Below are 15,481 nucleotides of genomic sequence, written 5' to 3' on the forward strand. Positions count from 1 at the left end.
CGGGAGGCCGCGGGGCGGGGGCCGGGGGCCCGCGGGTGCGGGGGGGGTGCGGAGGAACAGGTGCGTGCTGGGGGTTTGTGGGACCGGGGGGGTGCACGCCCCCTTGGCACCCAGCGGAGGGGACAGCAGTGAACGGCCGAGGGGACCCGCGTCCAAAGAGGGAAGGGGGATGGAGGTGGCGGTGACGGATGTCATCCAGCCATGGGCGGAGCAGGTGATGGAGAAGGAAGGGGCTCTTGACCCCCCCCCCCCCCCCGAGAGAGTGAGAACCCCTGTCGTTGGGAAGTTGACTCCGACGAGCACCCCGGAACTGACTTGTAGGGGTGACGCCTGGGGCAGGAGGAATCGGAAGGGTGGAGAGAGGCGGACCAGGGCAAAGGTGGGTCACTACTGGGCTGGAAGGTCTGGTGAGCACAGGTGATCAGAGGCAGAACTTCCAAGTGGAGAGTGGAGCCACGGTTTCTACTCCACCACCATGGGGGGTGCTGCTTAACTCCAGCATGGGAAGCTAAAGCAGAGCTGGCAAGGTGGGCTGAGGCCCCAGGAACCAGGCAGGGGAGCTCCTTGGATCTCCTCATTTTGGAAAAGGAAGGCATGGCATAGGTCTGTACTCTGCTCCTAGGAATTAAAGAGGTCGGGTGCCCTGGGCCAATTACGGAGGTGGAGGATCTGCAAGTTTGGGCGTCTTCTGTGGGACTTGTGAAGTTATTGAGTAGGAGTGGGGAGCATATTTGCAGTTTGTGGGGTGACAACAGACCTCTGGAAGGAAGAGTTCGATGGCGAGGAAAGAGGGGTGTAAAGGTGCGCTCTTGCAGAGGGGCTAGAAGGAAGGACGAAGGTACGTAGGGGAAGAGCGTAGAGGGAAGAAGCAGTAGAAGATTGAAGAGTGGGAATGGGAAATCTAGTTGCTATCTAGAGTGGTGATTTAAAGATGCTTCATTCTTTGAAGCATGTGTTTGGGACACAATTGTAGACTTTCCCTTCTTCGAAAACAGCATAACTGAATGGAAGAGTCATGGCGTTTGAATTTGGAAGAGCTGGTTTGGAGATCCAGCCCCTTCACTGGACACTGACTGGACTGACTGTTTGCTTTATAACTGGACAGGATAGTGAGTTCTTCATTCCTTTTCCCTTATCTGTAAAATAGGTGGATTTCCTTTATCACAGGTTGTAAAGATTAAATGAATACCTTTCTTTACCAGAGTACTTGACAAACTAGTGTTGTATTTTACTGTGAAGTGCCAAAATTAAATTCTTATTATGCTTAATTATGCTTATCATAGGCAAGCATAAAGGAAACAGATATTTGAAGATAAAGAATGGTTATAAGACAAGAATTCATGTGTCTTCACATAGGAAAAGAGGGTTGATGTTGAAAGATGATTAAGTCAGAAGGGAAACTTCAGTGATATCTGCACAGTCTCAAAGAAAAGATAACAGTTATGACTGCACATGTGTTTTAAAAGGATAAACTAATTTGATAGTTTAAACAGCATCTCAGTGGCAGATGGTATGGAACACAGATTACATTTCAAGCCTTTTTTTTTTGGTCGGTTGTGGGGCCTGAACTCTGGGCCAGGACACTGTCCCTCCGCTCTTCAACTCAAGGCTAGCACGCTACCACTTGAGCCACAGCGCCACTTCTGGATTTTTCTGCTTATGTGGTGCTGAGGAATCAAATCCAGGGCCTTGTGCATGCAAGGCAAGCACTCTATCACTGAGCCACCTTCCCAGCCTTCAAACCTTGTGGGCAGTAAGAAATGAAGATAAAGGTGAACTTGTCATCTCTCTCAGTAACTCCCTGGAGTCCTCCATGAGGACCCCCAGATGAATCCTCACTTTGCTGTTGTTACTGTACTGAGGACCTTGAAAAAAGCAGGAAGCACAGTGGTCAAGAACTAGGAAAGCATCTGGGCGTGACAGTGCATCCCTGTAACTCCAGATTTACTGGAGGTGGCATTAGAAGGATCTTGGTTCTAGGCCAGCCTGGGAAGAAAGTTAGCAACCCTCCCATCACAACAAAGTTGGCAAGCTACCCAAGAGGCAAGGCCTGGGTCTTGTCAGGAAAAAATTTAAAAGATAGCTAAAAAAATCAAAAAGGGTTGGGGGCATGAGTCTAGTTGTAGAGTCCTGCCTAGCAAATCTGGCTTCCTTCTCTCCTTTAAAAAAAAATGTAAATACAAGTCTCACTAAACTCCTTGATATAACAACTTTGCGTAATACCTTTGTCCTCTTCAGCACAGCACTTTGTCTTGCACATAGACTTTGAGTGAATGCTAGTAAATTTTCAAATGGTTCGTCTTTTGTTGAGATGTTAAGTACAAGGACAAGTTACAGAAACCAAGCGAGTTTCTGTCTAGTCCATGTACTTGTGAAAGAGTGCTTTTGATAATGTCATTTTCTGTGATTAACTATAAGAATGGGGAATGCTATTCCTAAGTACAGTTTCAAATAAAAACTTGATAAAATAGTTTGTAGTAACACTAGAATCTTTTTTTGTGTGTGTGATACTGAGGCTTCTACTCATGGCCTGGCCTCTCTGTCTCTGATCTTTAATGCCTATGGCCCTCACTCTACCACTTGAGCCCCACTTCTACTTCTGGATTTTTTGGTAATTAATTGGAGATAAAAGTCTCATGGAAGCTGGGTGCTGGTGGCTCATGACTAATTCCAGATACTCAGAAGGCTGAGATCTGAGGGTTATAGTTCAAAGCCAGCCTGAACAGCAAAGTCTGTGAGACTATTTTTTTTTTTTTTTTTGGTTCAGTCATGGGGCTTGGGTCTGGGTGTGCTGTTGCTGGGGTTATTTTTGCTGAAGGATAGTGCTCTAACACTTTGAGGCACAGCTCCACTTCTGGTGGTTAGAGATAGAGTTTCATGTACTTTCCTGCTCAGACTGTCTTTGAACCTCAATCCTCAGATCTCAGCCTCCTGAGTAACTAGGATTATAGGTATGAGCTAAGACTGGCCCAATCCTGCTGAGCCGTGTCTCCAGCTGTGTTTTACATAGGTTATTATTATTATCATTTTTATCCGTTTTTGCTTTCATCAGTTTTCAAAGAGTCTCTCTGTTTGCCTGGGCTATCTTGGGTCTGGATCCTCCTGTTTGTGCTTCCTGATGACAGGTGTGTACCACCTGCTTGAGATAAGATGATTGTGAAATTTTTGCCTGTGTTGGCCTCAAACCATGATACTCCCTTTCTCAGCCTCCCAAGTAACTAGGATTAATCACATGATTTTTTTACTCTCATACACTTGAGGAAGCAAAATGATGCATGTAGTGTAAACTACATTTATTAATTTGAGAAAACACTGTTCATTGTGTATGAGTAATTATAATGCAAGTTCTATGAGAAACAGGAACTTGCCTCTTTTTTGTGTTTTTGCTGGTCGTGGGGCCTGAACTCTGGGCCTGGCTGCTGTCCCTCAGCTCTTCAGCTCAAGGCTAGTGCTTTACCACTTGAGCCACAGCACCACTTCCAGCTTTTTCTGCTTATGTGGTGATGAGGAATTGAACCCAGGGCCTCATGCATGCAAGGCACTCTTATCACTGAGCCACCTTTCCAGCCCAGGAACTTGCCTCTTGATGAACTCAATGCAGTACTTACATATGATTCTACTTGGACTGTGTTGAAAGTTACATTTCAGTACTATTTGTATAGGGGGAAAGGAAAGGAAGACAGACTGAACTTATCGAGTATGTTTCATTACCAAAGTACTGTCATAATAATTTTTTGTGTATTTTCAGTGCCTTAAGGTTTTTGTTTTTTTTTTTTGGTCGGTCATGGGGCTTGAACTCTGGTCCTGGGCACTGTCTCTTAGCTCTTCAGCTCAAGGCAAGCACTCTACCACTTGAGCTACAGCGCCACTTCCGGTTTTCTGGTGGTTTATTGGAGATAGGAGTCGCACAGTTTCTCCTGCCGGGGGTGGCTTTGAACCACGATCCTCAGATCTCAGCCTCCTGAGTAGGTAGGATTACAGGCATGAGCCACCAGCGCCCGGCGCCTTAAGGTTTTACAAGCCTTGCAAAGGCTCAAAGAGTGCCCAAGGATAGAAATGGTAAGAAGGGAACAAGTTTAATACAGATTCTAATAGTGAATCTGCCCACTCTTGTTTCCCATCATCACACCTTTTTAGCATTCTCTTCAGATGTCCTCTATTCTCTACACAGTGGTTATTTTTTTTTGGGTGGGGGGAGTCCGGTCGTGGGGCCTGAACTCTGGGCCTGGCTGCTGTCCCTCAGCTCTTCAGCTCAAGGCTAGTGCTCTACCACTGAGCCACTTTCCCAGCCCCACAGTGGTTATTTTCTAAGGCAAATTCTGGTAGTCTGATGGTAGTGGCTTTTTGCTAAAGTTGGAGTAAAATCCAAATTCCTTAGTGTCATTTTTTGGGGTCCTTTCTTATGTTTATCTCTGACAGATGACAGGTAATAAAATGAGTTACACAGCCGGGCACCCGTGGCTCATGCCTGTAATCCTAGCTACTCAGGAGACTGAGATCTGAGGATCCAGGTTCAAAGCCAGCCCAGGCAGGAAAGTCCGTGAGACTCTTATCTCTAATAAACCACTAGAAAACCTGAAGTGGCGCTGTGGCTCAAGCGGTAGAGTGCTCACCTTGGGCTGAAGAGTGCAGGGACAGTGCCCAGGTCCAGAGTTCAAGCCCCACGACCCCCCCCCCCCCCCACACACAAAAGAGTTACACAGGAACAAGACCCTTTCTGTTTTGGTACTTTTCTTCAGTGTCTGGCATTATAATAGGTGGTTGGTAAATTTTTACTGAACAAATGAATGATTATGTCTTTGTTACCTATCTTAAGATCTGATTTCAGGGCTGTATTATATTGTGCTAATGGACTTTATTATGTCAGGTATTTGCAAGTAGTGCTAAATTTGAGAATACAGATCAGCTAAACTAATGGAAGTCAGTCCTAATTTAAGATTATTGTTTTGTATCATTGTATCTGACATGATCATCTGCAATTGCAGCTGCTGGAAGTTTTTCAGAGAGAAACTAGTTGAAAACATATGTCTAGGATTATAGACTTTAGAAGATTTGCTCATTATTTTAAAAACATGTTTTGCCTATAGTTACAGTGCTATGATAATGTTGTTTGGGTGATGCGTGATTTAAACTAAAATTAGCAAAGCTAACACCATGAATTTGTATTTAAATCATTTCCCTCAGTGTTTATTATGAAGACTTTAAGGGGGAAGACATGGAGTTTGTAACCTGATCATTCTGTAATTATCAAGTTGTACTATGAATTAAATTCATGGTGTTGATATTTCTCAAAATTTCTGTTTGATCATTTGTTTTAGAGATAACAAATGCTAGTGAGTTATGAGAAAGTATATAGTTCTATGTAATTGTATTTTTTAAAATTTTTTTTTATTATGTTTTGTCTGTCATGGGCATGGGGCCTGAACTCTGGGCCTGTCCCTCACTCAGCTCTTCGGCTCAAGACTAGCACTCTACCATTTGAGCTACAGTGCCACTTCCGGCTTTTTCTGGTTACGTGGTGCTGAGGAATTGAACCCAGGGCCCCATGCATGTAGGGCAAGCACTCTGCACTCTACGACTGAGCTACCTTCCCAGCCCCATATGTAATTGTATTTTAACATCAGTAACATTAATAAATTAGTTCTCAGCATTTGTTTTTTTCTGTGTGTGCTATTCCTAGGGCTTGAACTCATGGCCTGGGCACTGAACTTTTGTGTTCAAGGCTAGCAAGTGATCTACCACTTGAGCCACAACTTCTGACTTTTTGATGTTTCTGGAGTTTAACAGTACCTCCTTAGAAGTTAACAAGCTATATATTGGGTGTATAAATAAGAAACAGTTTATAAAGTTTGAGTTTCAGTGATACATTTCAAATTCTGAGGCATGTGTTCTAAAATGTTAATTTCTTGGATGTCTAGAGGGACTCCGGGTGATGAAACTCAGTTTGGGTTTTCTTTGTTTGTTTGTTTTTGGTGCCAGTCCTGGGGCTTGAACTCGGGGTCTGAGCACTCTCCCTGATTTTCTTTTGCTCAAGGCTAGCACTCTACCACTTGAGCCACAGCGCCAGTTCTGGCTTTTTCTGTTTATATGGTACTGGGGAATTGAACTCAGGGCCTATGCATGCAGGCAAGCACTCTACCACTGAGCCACCTTCCCATATATTCATTCTGTCTTTCTCTCTATTTATATTTTGCCAATCCTAGAGACTGATTTCAGGGCCCTGGGCACTGCCCCTGAGCTTCTTTTGCTCAAGGCTAACACTCTACCCCTTGAGCCACAGCTCCACTTCTGACTTTTTCTGTTTATGTGGTACTGGGGAATCGAACCCAGGGCTTCATGTATGCTAGGCAAACACTCTACCACGAAGCCACATTCCCAGCCCTTTTTATATTTTAAATGTTTTCTATAAATGTGTCCTAGTTGTTTTTAGATGGTTGTAGATTAAAATAAGTAGACATAATCACTCAAAAAGTATTTAATTCTTAAATTTCCATTTGGAATCACTGTGTTCTGGTTCTGTGTAGGATCAGGAAATCACTAGTTTGAGAGCAGTTTCATCTCTGGTTAACTGGCCTAGCCTTTTCGTAGTCTCAGTGTTTTGTTTTATGCAGATGCTGTTCTGGTCTTCCACAGCATGTTGGAGGGTTCAATGAGGTAATGTTTGTAGAAGTGCTTTGTAAATTTTGCTAAGTGCTGAATAAAGGCAAGCTGTTTACTCTACATTATTTGTTAGATTCCATTAGGTTATAGATGATGTTTCATTATAGGAAAGTTCAACCAGCATTTAAACTTTGGAGATGTCCGTTTTGTTAAAAATGCCAAGTAATACCATATTCAAAGAAAAAGAATAGTTTGGAAATCATCATTGATTTATTATCTTTGAATAGTCATAAGGTCAACATCTTTTAGTTACAAGTTTCAGAATCCATCACATTGAAGAAAAGCAAGGGAAATCATGAATAAAGATTTTTTTTTCAGTCCTGGGGCTTGAACTGAGGGCCTGGACACTGTCTCTGAGCTTCTTTCACTCAAAGCTAGCATTCTACCACTTTAGCCACAGCACCACTTCCAGCTTTTTCTGTGTATGTGGTGCTGAGGAATGGAACCCAGGGCTTCATCCATGCTAGGCAAGCACTCTACCAGTAAGCCACATTCCCAGCCCTGAGATTTTTTTTAATGTGATAGTTTTGTTTTGGTCTTTTGAAGATAGTTTTCAGTTTCTTTTTTTTTTTTTTTTTGCGCCCGGTTGTGGGTCTGAACTCTGGGCCTGGGCGCTGTCCCTCAGCTCTTCAGCTCAAGGCTAGCGCTCTACCACTTGAGCCACAGCGCCACTTCCGGTTTTTTTCTTTTTGCTTATGTGGTGCTGAGGAATGGAACCCAGGGCCTCAGGCATGCAAGGCAAGCGCTCCACCACTGAGCCACCTTCCCAGCCCCAGTTTTCATTTTCTTCAAAGAATAGTAAATAGCGTGGATAAATCTTACCCTGAATTTCTTTGTAGTTGCACAGGAAAGGTTTCTACCTTCCTAACATCCCTGAGGAGGGGTGTGTGTAGCAGTTTCTTATCTGCTTCCTTATTCCATCTAGTTTGTGGGGCACACCCACTTCCCTTCTTCCAGTCTGGGCTTCATTCTTGACCTAAATAGGCTATGTCCAGTGAAGTTTTTCTTTGTTTCTACAACCTGGTTATACCCCGGTCTTACCTAAGTTCAGTGCCTGACCTTGTTTTGTTGTGTCTTTGTCTTAATTTTTTCCCCAGCATTGTCTAGATTGACCTTCAAAACTTGACCAAGTCTTTAGACTTAGTCACGCACGTACACACACACACACACACACGCACGTATGCTTGTTTCCCAGTACTGGGTTTATTTTTTATTTTTATTTTTTGTTGTTGGTCATGGGGCCTGAACTTTGGCCTGGGTGCTGTCATTCGGCTCTTCAGCTCGAGGTTAGCGCTCTCCCACTTGAGCCACAGTGCCACTTACAGCTTTTTCTGCTTATGTGGTGCTGAAGAATCGAACCAGAGCCTCATGCCTGCAAGACAAGCACTCTACCACTGAGCCACCTTCCCAGCCCCCCAGTACTGGGGTTTAAACTAAAGGCCTCTGTTCTATCACTTGAGCCACAGCTCCCCGTGTGGTTTTTGCTGATTAATTGGAAATAAGTGTCGTATGGACTTTGCTTCTTAGTCTGGCTTCAAACTGTGATCCTCAGATATCAGCCTCCTGAATAGCTAGGATTATAGGCATGAGCCATTCTCACTAAAACTTCAGTCTGTACTTTTATTATTTTTTGTGCCAGTCCTTGATCGGTGCTCTCCCTGAGTTTTTGTGCTCAAGGCTAGTGTTCTGCCACTTGAGCCACAGCTTTACTTTTGGCTTTCTGGTGGTTAATTGGAGATAGTCTCAGAGGCTTTCCTGCTGGGGTGGCTTTGAACCATGATCCTCAGATCTCAGCCTCCTAAGTAGCTAGGATTACAGGTGTGAGCCATTGGCACCTGCTTTCAGCATATACTTTAATTTTTTTTTTTTTTTTTTTTTTTGCCAGTCATGGGGCCTGAACTCTGGGCCTGGGCACTGTCCCTCAGCTCTTCAGCTCAAGGCTAGTGCTCTACCACTTGAGCCACAGCGCCACTTCCAGTTTTTTTCTGCTTATGTGGTGCTGAGGAATCGAATCCAGGGTCTCATGCATGCAAGGCAAGCACTCTACCACTGAGCCACCTTCTCAGCCCCAGCATATACTTTAAAAAAGAAATACTCTGCTTATATCTATAGCCCTTCTCTGATGTTATAACCTTTTAGATATTTATGGAAGTGGCACTGTAGCTCAAGTGGTAGAGCACTCGCCTTGAGCTGAAGAGCGCAGGGACAGCGCCCAAACCCAGAGTTCAAGCCCCACGACCAACCAAAAAAACCCAAAAAACTTTTAGATATTTATACTCACTTCTCAGAAATGCTTACAGAAATACTGTTAGTAAGCATTAGTTATAAAGAACAGATTCTCTTTATGTTTGCTTTTAAATCAGTGCAGACATTTTTAGAAATGCTACCTGGCTAGCAAAAGGTAGTTGAAGATTATAGATAGTCAGTTACTGGGAGGACAAAGAGTGAAGCACCACTATGGAAGCTTGTGAAAGTCAAACTGAGAATGGAGTGAGAAGACTTAAAAGTTGAATCAGAGGTAAGGTAATTAGGAAAATGTAGCAGCTCAAGAAAATAAAAAGCACAAAAGATGTTCTTGGGGCAGAAGTGTTAAAAGCTTTGGGTTTGCAAGGGAATGAAGAAAAAACAGGCTATTGAATTTGTAAAGGAAGTCATTATTGAAAGTGCACTAATAAAGATCAGAGTAGTGAAGGTGAAAGCCAAATTAGGGATGGGTAATGAAGACATAAAGGTCTCTTTTGGGTCCTGACCATTTGTTTGGGAAAATAGATCACAGGGAAACAAGATGCTTTTATAAGCGGCAGGATCTATAAAGATTTTTTGTTTTTTGCTTTTAAATAAGAAAGGAAATGGTATATTTGAAGGCATGGAGAAGATGATCTTGGAGTTTTGTTTTTTTAACTATAGCTTAAATTTAGAGATGTTTACCCTTAATTATTATGGCTATTTAAAAGTTGTCAGCTTAGTGTGGGGGATGCTTAGTAGGTGTAAGTCTTTTTTCTTTTTTTTTTTGGTCAGTCATGGGACCTGAACCCTGCTCCTGGGCGCTGTCCCTGAGCTCTTCAACTCAAAGCTAGTGCTCCACCACTTGAGCCACAGCACCACTTCCGGCTTTTTCTGCTTATATGGTGCTGAGGAATTGAACCTAGGGCCTCATGCATGCAAGGCAAGCACTCTACCACTGAGCCACCTTCCCAGCCCCTGTTATCTTTTTTTCTTTTTATTTGCTACCAGTCTTAGGGTTTGAACTCAGTGTCTGGATGCTGTCCCTGAGCTATTTTGCTCATGGCTAGCACTCTTCCACTTGAGCCACAGCTCTACTTCTGGTTTTTTTGGTAGTTAATTGGAGATGAGAGTCTTACAGATTTTCTTGCCCCAGCTGGCTTTGAACTGATTTCCTCAGATCTCAGCCTCTTGAGTAGCTAGAATTACAGGCATGAGCCACTGGCACCCGACACTAGTCTTTATTTCTTTTGGTTGTATGTGTATGTTTATGTGTGTCTGTGCACACATGCTCTTGTGCATGTGTACTGTAGGTACATGCTAGTCTGTCCTTGAGCTTTTTTTTTTTAATTATAATCTTTTTTTTTAATTTTATTTTATTTGTGAACATACTGTACAGAGGGGTTACAATTGCATGGGCAGGATAATGCGTACATTTCTTACCAAGTATTGCAGCCTCCTCCTTTGTTTACCCTTCCCATCCCTTCCCAGCCTCCCCCCTCCCCCCCATCCCATGTCCTTGAGCTTTTTGCTCAAAGCTGGTGTTGTAGCACTTGAGCCACAGCTCTACTTTGGCTTTTGGTGGTTAATAGGAGATGAATCTCAAGACATTCTTGTCTGGGCTGGCTTCAATCCACAATCTTTAGATCTCTGCCTCCTGAGTAGGTAGGATTATAGGCATGATCCATTACCACCTGGCTTCTTTTGGTCTTTTTTTTGTCACTAATTCTGGTTGTATTATATTTAGATGTTCTGGTTTCTTTTATAATGCCTGAGTATGAAGTTCAACCTCTCTTAAGTCTGACTTCCAATGCAATACGGCCTTGTGGTCCTGCTCTCTTTTTTTCTTTTTCTTCTGATCCTGGGATTTGAACTCAGGGCATGGGAACTGTCCCAGAACCCCTGAACCTCTTTGTGTTCAAGGCTAGCATTCTACCACTTGAGCAACAGTGCCACTCCTGGCTTTTTCTGAGTAGTTTGCTTTGAACCATGATCCTCAGATCTCAGCCTCCTAAGTAGCTTAAGTTCAAATGATGTGGCCAGATTTGCCTTTCTAATAATCCTGACAGTACCTAGAGAAAGCAAATGGCTCAGGAAAGAACATCTAAGGGAAACAGACATTTGTTTGTAAAGGATTGGTTCTTGAGTGGTCTTTATTTAGTTCTGGTAGTTTTGAACTGGACCATAGCCTGTTACCTATTTATTTGTACTTTATCTCCCACACAAGCATACGTTAAATAATATGGCACATACTACTGCTTTTTTTTTTTTTTCCAGTCCTGGGGCTTGAACTCAGGGCCTCGGCACTGTTCTTGAGCTTCTTTTGCTCAAGGCTACCATTCTACCACTTGAGTCACAGCACCACTTCTGGCTTTTTCTGTTTATGTGGTACTGAGGAATTGAACTCAGGGTTTAATGCATGCTAGGCAAGAATTCTACCACTAAGCCACATTCTTAGGACCATTACTACTTTCTTTCTTTTTTTTTTTTGTCGGTCGTGGGGCCTGAACTCTGGACCTGGACACTGTCCCTCAGCTCTTCAGCTCAAGGCTAGAGCTCTACCACTTGAGTCACAGCGCCACTTCCGGCATTTTCTGTTTATGTGGTGCTGAGGAGTTGAACCCAGGGCCTCATGCATGCAAGGCAAGCACTCTACCACTGAGCCACCTACCTTCCCAGCCCACTACTTTTTTTTTTTTTTTCAGTCGGTTGTGGGTCTTGAACTATCCCTCAGCTTTTCAGCTCAAGGCAAGTGCTCTACTCTTGAACCAAAGTGCCATTTCCGGTTTTCTGGTGGTTAAATGGAGATAAGAGTCTCATGGCATCTGGCTTAACCCACTTTTTAAGTGTTCTTTTCAAATAGTTGTGCAAAGGGATTTCACTTCAACATGTTCATTTATGTGTGTCATGCTATTTTTTTTTGACAATCATAGGGTTTGAACTCAGAGTCCTGGGTGTTGTCCCTATACTTTTGTGATCAAGACTAGCACTCTACTACTTTGTCTTTTTTTTTTTTTTTGTCGGTCATGGGGCTTGAACTCGGCCTAGGCGCTGTCCGTGCGCTCTTCAGCTCAAGGTGAGCAATCTACCACCTTGAGCCACAGCGCCACTTCCAGTTTTCAAGTGGTTTATTGGAGATAAGAGTCTCACGGACTTTCCTGCCTGGGCTGGCTTTGAACCTGGATCCTCAGATCTCAGCCTCCTGAGTAGCTAGGATTACAGGTGTGAGCCACCAGCGCCCAGCTGCACTCTACTACTTTGAACCACAGTTTCACTTCCAGTTTTGGGGTGGTTAATTGGAGATAAGGGTCTCATGGAGGGCTGGGATGTAGTTCAGTGGCAAAACGCTTGCCTTAGCAAGTTCAACGCCCTGGGTTCGATCCCCAGTACCAAAAAAGAAAAGACCAAAAAAAAAAAAAAAGGGTCTCATCTCTGCCCAGGCTGGCTTCAAACTGTGATTCTCAGATCTCAGCCTGCTGCCTGGGCTGGCTTTAAACCGTAATCCTCAGATCTCAGCCTTCTGAGTAGCTAGGATTATAGGCATGAGCCACCAGCGCCTGGCAGTACAATGGATCTTAATGAATGTCAGGCTTTCCACCATTCTTCACTCTCACCGATCCCATCCTCATCTTTCTCCTCGTTTCCTATTCCACTGTACATGTGTACATTGAGCATTTATGATTGTAATCACTCCTCTTTCCGTTGTTAGGCCATCCCTTGTGGGAGTTTTAGGGTTACAGGCGTTAGCTGCTAGCGCCTGGCCCATTTTATCCTTTCCACACACCCTTTTTTTGCCTAGGGCTTTGAACTCAGGGCTTGGACACCGTCCCTGAGCTTCTTCTGCTCAAGGCTAGCACATGAGCCACAACACCACTTCTGGCTTTTTCTGTTTATGTGGTATGAGGAATGAACTCAGGGCTTCATGCTTGCTAGGCAAGCATTCTACCACTAAGCCACATTCCCAGCCCCATTTTGTCCCTTTTTAAAAAAACATTTTCTGGAGCTGGGAAAGTGGCGCAGTGGTAGAGTGCTTGCCTTGCATGCATGAGGCCCTGGGTTTGATTCCTCAGCACCATATAAGCAGAAAAAGCTGCAAGTGGCGCTGTGGCTCAAGTGGTAGAGCTCTAGCCTTGAGCTGAAGAGCTGAGGGACAGTGTCCAGGCCCAGAGTTCAGGTCCCACAACTGACACAAACAAACCAAAAAAAACCAAACACATTTTCTGCTGGGCACTGGTGGTTCACGCCTATAATTCTCGCAATCATGAGGCTGAGATCTGAGGACTGTGGTTAGAAGCCATCCTGCCTGGGCAGAAGAGGCCCTATGAGACACTTACCTTCATTTAACTGTTCAAAAACCAAGTTGCGCTGTAGCTCCAAGTGGTAGAGCAAGCACTAGCCTTGAGCAAAAGAGTTCAGGGACAGCGCCCAGACGTTGAGTTCAAGGCCCATGAGTGACCAAAAAAAAAAAAAAAAGATTTTGTAAGTAATACACTGCCTCTTCAAGTTATGACCATTATACAAATATCTTGTTTTGTTCTTTCTTTGAATTAATAAATTGATGGCCTCTAAATATTTAAAATACCTATATAGATATAAATGCATTTACAGATTTTACTTACAGTTTCACCCTTCCTAAATACGCAATTTTAGGTGCATATTTTCACCATCGCACATTTAGATTGGATTTAAAAAAATACTTTTTTTTTTGGTCGGTGGTGGGGCTTGAACTCTGTGTTTGGGTGCTGTCCCTCAGCTCTTCAGCTCAAGGCAAGCACTCTACCACTTGAGCTACAGAGTCACTTCCAGTTTTTTGGTAGTTTATTGGAGATAAGAGTTTCATGGACTTCCTGCCTGGGCTGCTTTGAACTGCTATCCTCAGATATCAGCCTCCTGAGTAGCTAGGATTACAGGTGTGAGCTACCAGCTCCCAGCTTAAAAAAAATACTTTTATTGTTATAATTTCCATTGTTAATTGTCTTGATTGCTTTTTCTGACTTCTTGATTTGATTTGTGAAAGTATTCTCTTCATACTTGTTAAATTTTTCTTGTAGTATTTTCAAATTTATAAATTCTTCTTGAATTCGTTTAAACTTTAGAACATATTATCTCCCTTTATTTTTTGCCAGCTTCTATGTTCTTGTCATAGTTTTTAATTTTTCCTATTTTTCTGTATAAATGGCATATATAAATCATGCTTTTTGTCATATTCTTCAAGAATTTTCAGTTGTGTTCTTTGGTAATAGCTATACATGTTTTTCTTGATACTTTTAAGGCAGCAACATATTAGAAATGGAAGCCTCTTGTCCTCTTTATTTTCAGTTTAAAAATTTTAATATACTTAGACATTATTTGAAAAATGGTATTTTAGCTATGTTAAAATTAACTGTGTAACTTGTGGTAGGGATGGGAGGTGTGTGTGGGGGCATGTGAAGGAAGGGATGAAATTGCCCAACAAGCATTGTTCTTATAAGCTGACTTATGAAATTGTAGCCCCCTTTGAACAACTCCTTAAAAATAATGATAAATGCTGGGTGCCAGTGGTCTCATGCTTGTAGTCCTAGCTACTCAGGGAGCTGAGATCTGCAATTTGAAGCCAGCCTAGGCAGAAAAGTCCCCATGAGACTCTTATCTCTAATTAACCACTCAAAAACCATAATGAGCACAAAGAGGCACAGGGACAGTGCCCAGGCCCTGAGTTCAAGCCCCACAACTGACAAAAAAAAGAGAGAAAAAAAGACCCAGAAATAGTTCTTTAGAATGTTTGATAATTTTGACAAAATCCTGGCTCTCACCCCTTAAATTTCTTTTCACAAGAAACTTCCTGTGAGGTATATGGAACTATACACTAGCTGGAAACTAGCCTCAGAGCAATATAATATTTCTCCTTTGTTGGCCACTGGCTCAGAAAATCACGTTCCTTGCATTTAAAGCTATATTTTTTTAGCTGGGTGCTGGTTGGACATGTAAAGGTTCGAAGCTAGCCTGGGCAGAAAAAACAAGACTTTTCAATTAACCAGCAAGATGCCTGGCTGAAGGCATGAGTCAAATGGTAGAGTATAAGCATTTGTCTCTGAATTCAAGCCCTAGTTTTCATCTCCAACACGAGAAATAAAACTTTTTTTTTGGCCAGTCCTGGGGCTTGAACTCAAGGCCAGGTCACTGTCTCTGAGCTTCTTTTGCTCAAGGCTAGCATTCTTATTACTTGAGTCACAGCACTACTTCCGACCTTCTCTGTTCATGTGGTACTGAGGAATCGAACCCAGGGCTTCATGCATGCTAGGCAAGCACTCTACCACTAAGCCACCTGCCCAGCCCCTTGACTTTTTCTTTTAAAAATAATAGAAACTTGTTTTGCTATGATCTTTCTTTCCTGGTCCTAGTGTTTTCATGCCCTTTAAATCATTTCTTGTCTCTTGTTGAATTAGTATTCAGGAAGGGGAATTTAAAATATCTTGGCTTGATATGTGCATATTTTAAATTTAATAGATGTAGCAGTGCCTCAATCTTAGGTCAGAAGTAAATAACAACATCATCTGATAGAGGCATCAAAAAACTGGACAATTAGGAGACTATTCTTGCCAGTACTTTTTTTTGGGAG

At 43.0% G+C, this 15,481-nt stretch overlaps 1 protein-coding gene across 2 annotated transcripts in view; it reads left to right on the forward strand.

Moving 5' to 3' along the window:
• Positions 1-617: 617 nt before the first annotated feature.
• The window catches only part of Sppl3 (signal peptide peptidase like 3), an 81,442-nt gene continuing 66,578 nt past the window's right edge, over positions 618-15,481 (forward strand). Inside the window, exon 1 of one of the 2 annotated variants that reach the window (XM_013014534.1) lies at positions 618-1,109. The gene's annotated coding sequence lies outside the window, so the exon portion shown is untranslated. The remainder of the gene's footprint in view (positions 1,110-15,481) is intronic. The other variant, XM_013014535.1, reaches the window with a different exon arrangement.

This window comes from Dipodomys ordii, unplaced genomic scaffold (assembly GCF_000151885.1).
Source record: "Dipodomys ordii isolate 6190 unplaced genomic scaffold, Dord_2.0 Scaffold23, whole genome shotgun sequence".
Classification (NCBI taxonomy): Eukaryota; Metazoa; Chordata; class Mammalia; order Rodentia; family Heteromyidae; genus Dipodomys; species Dipodomys ordii.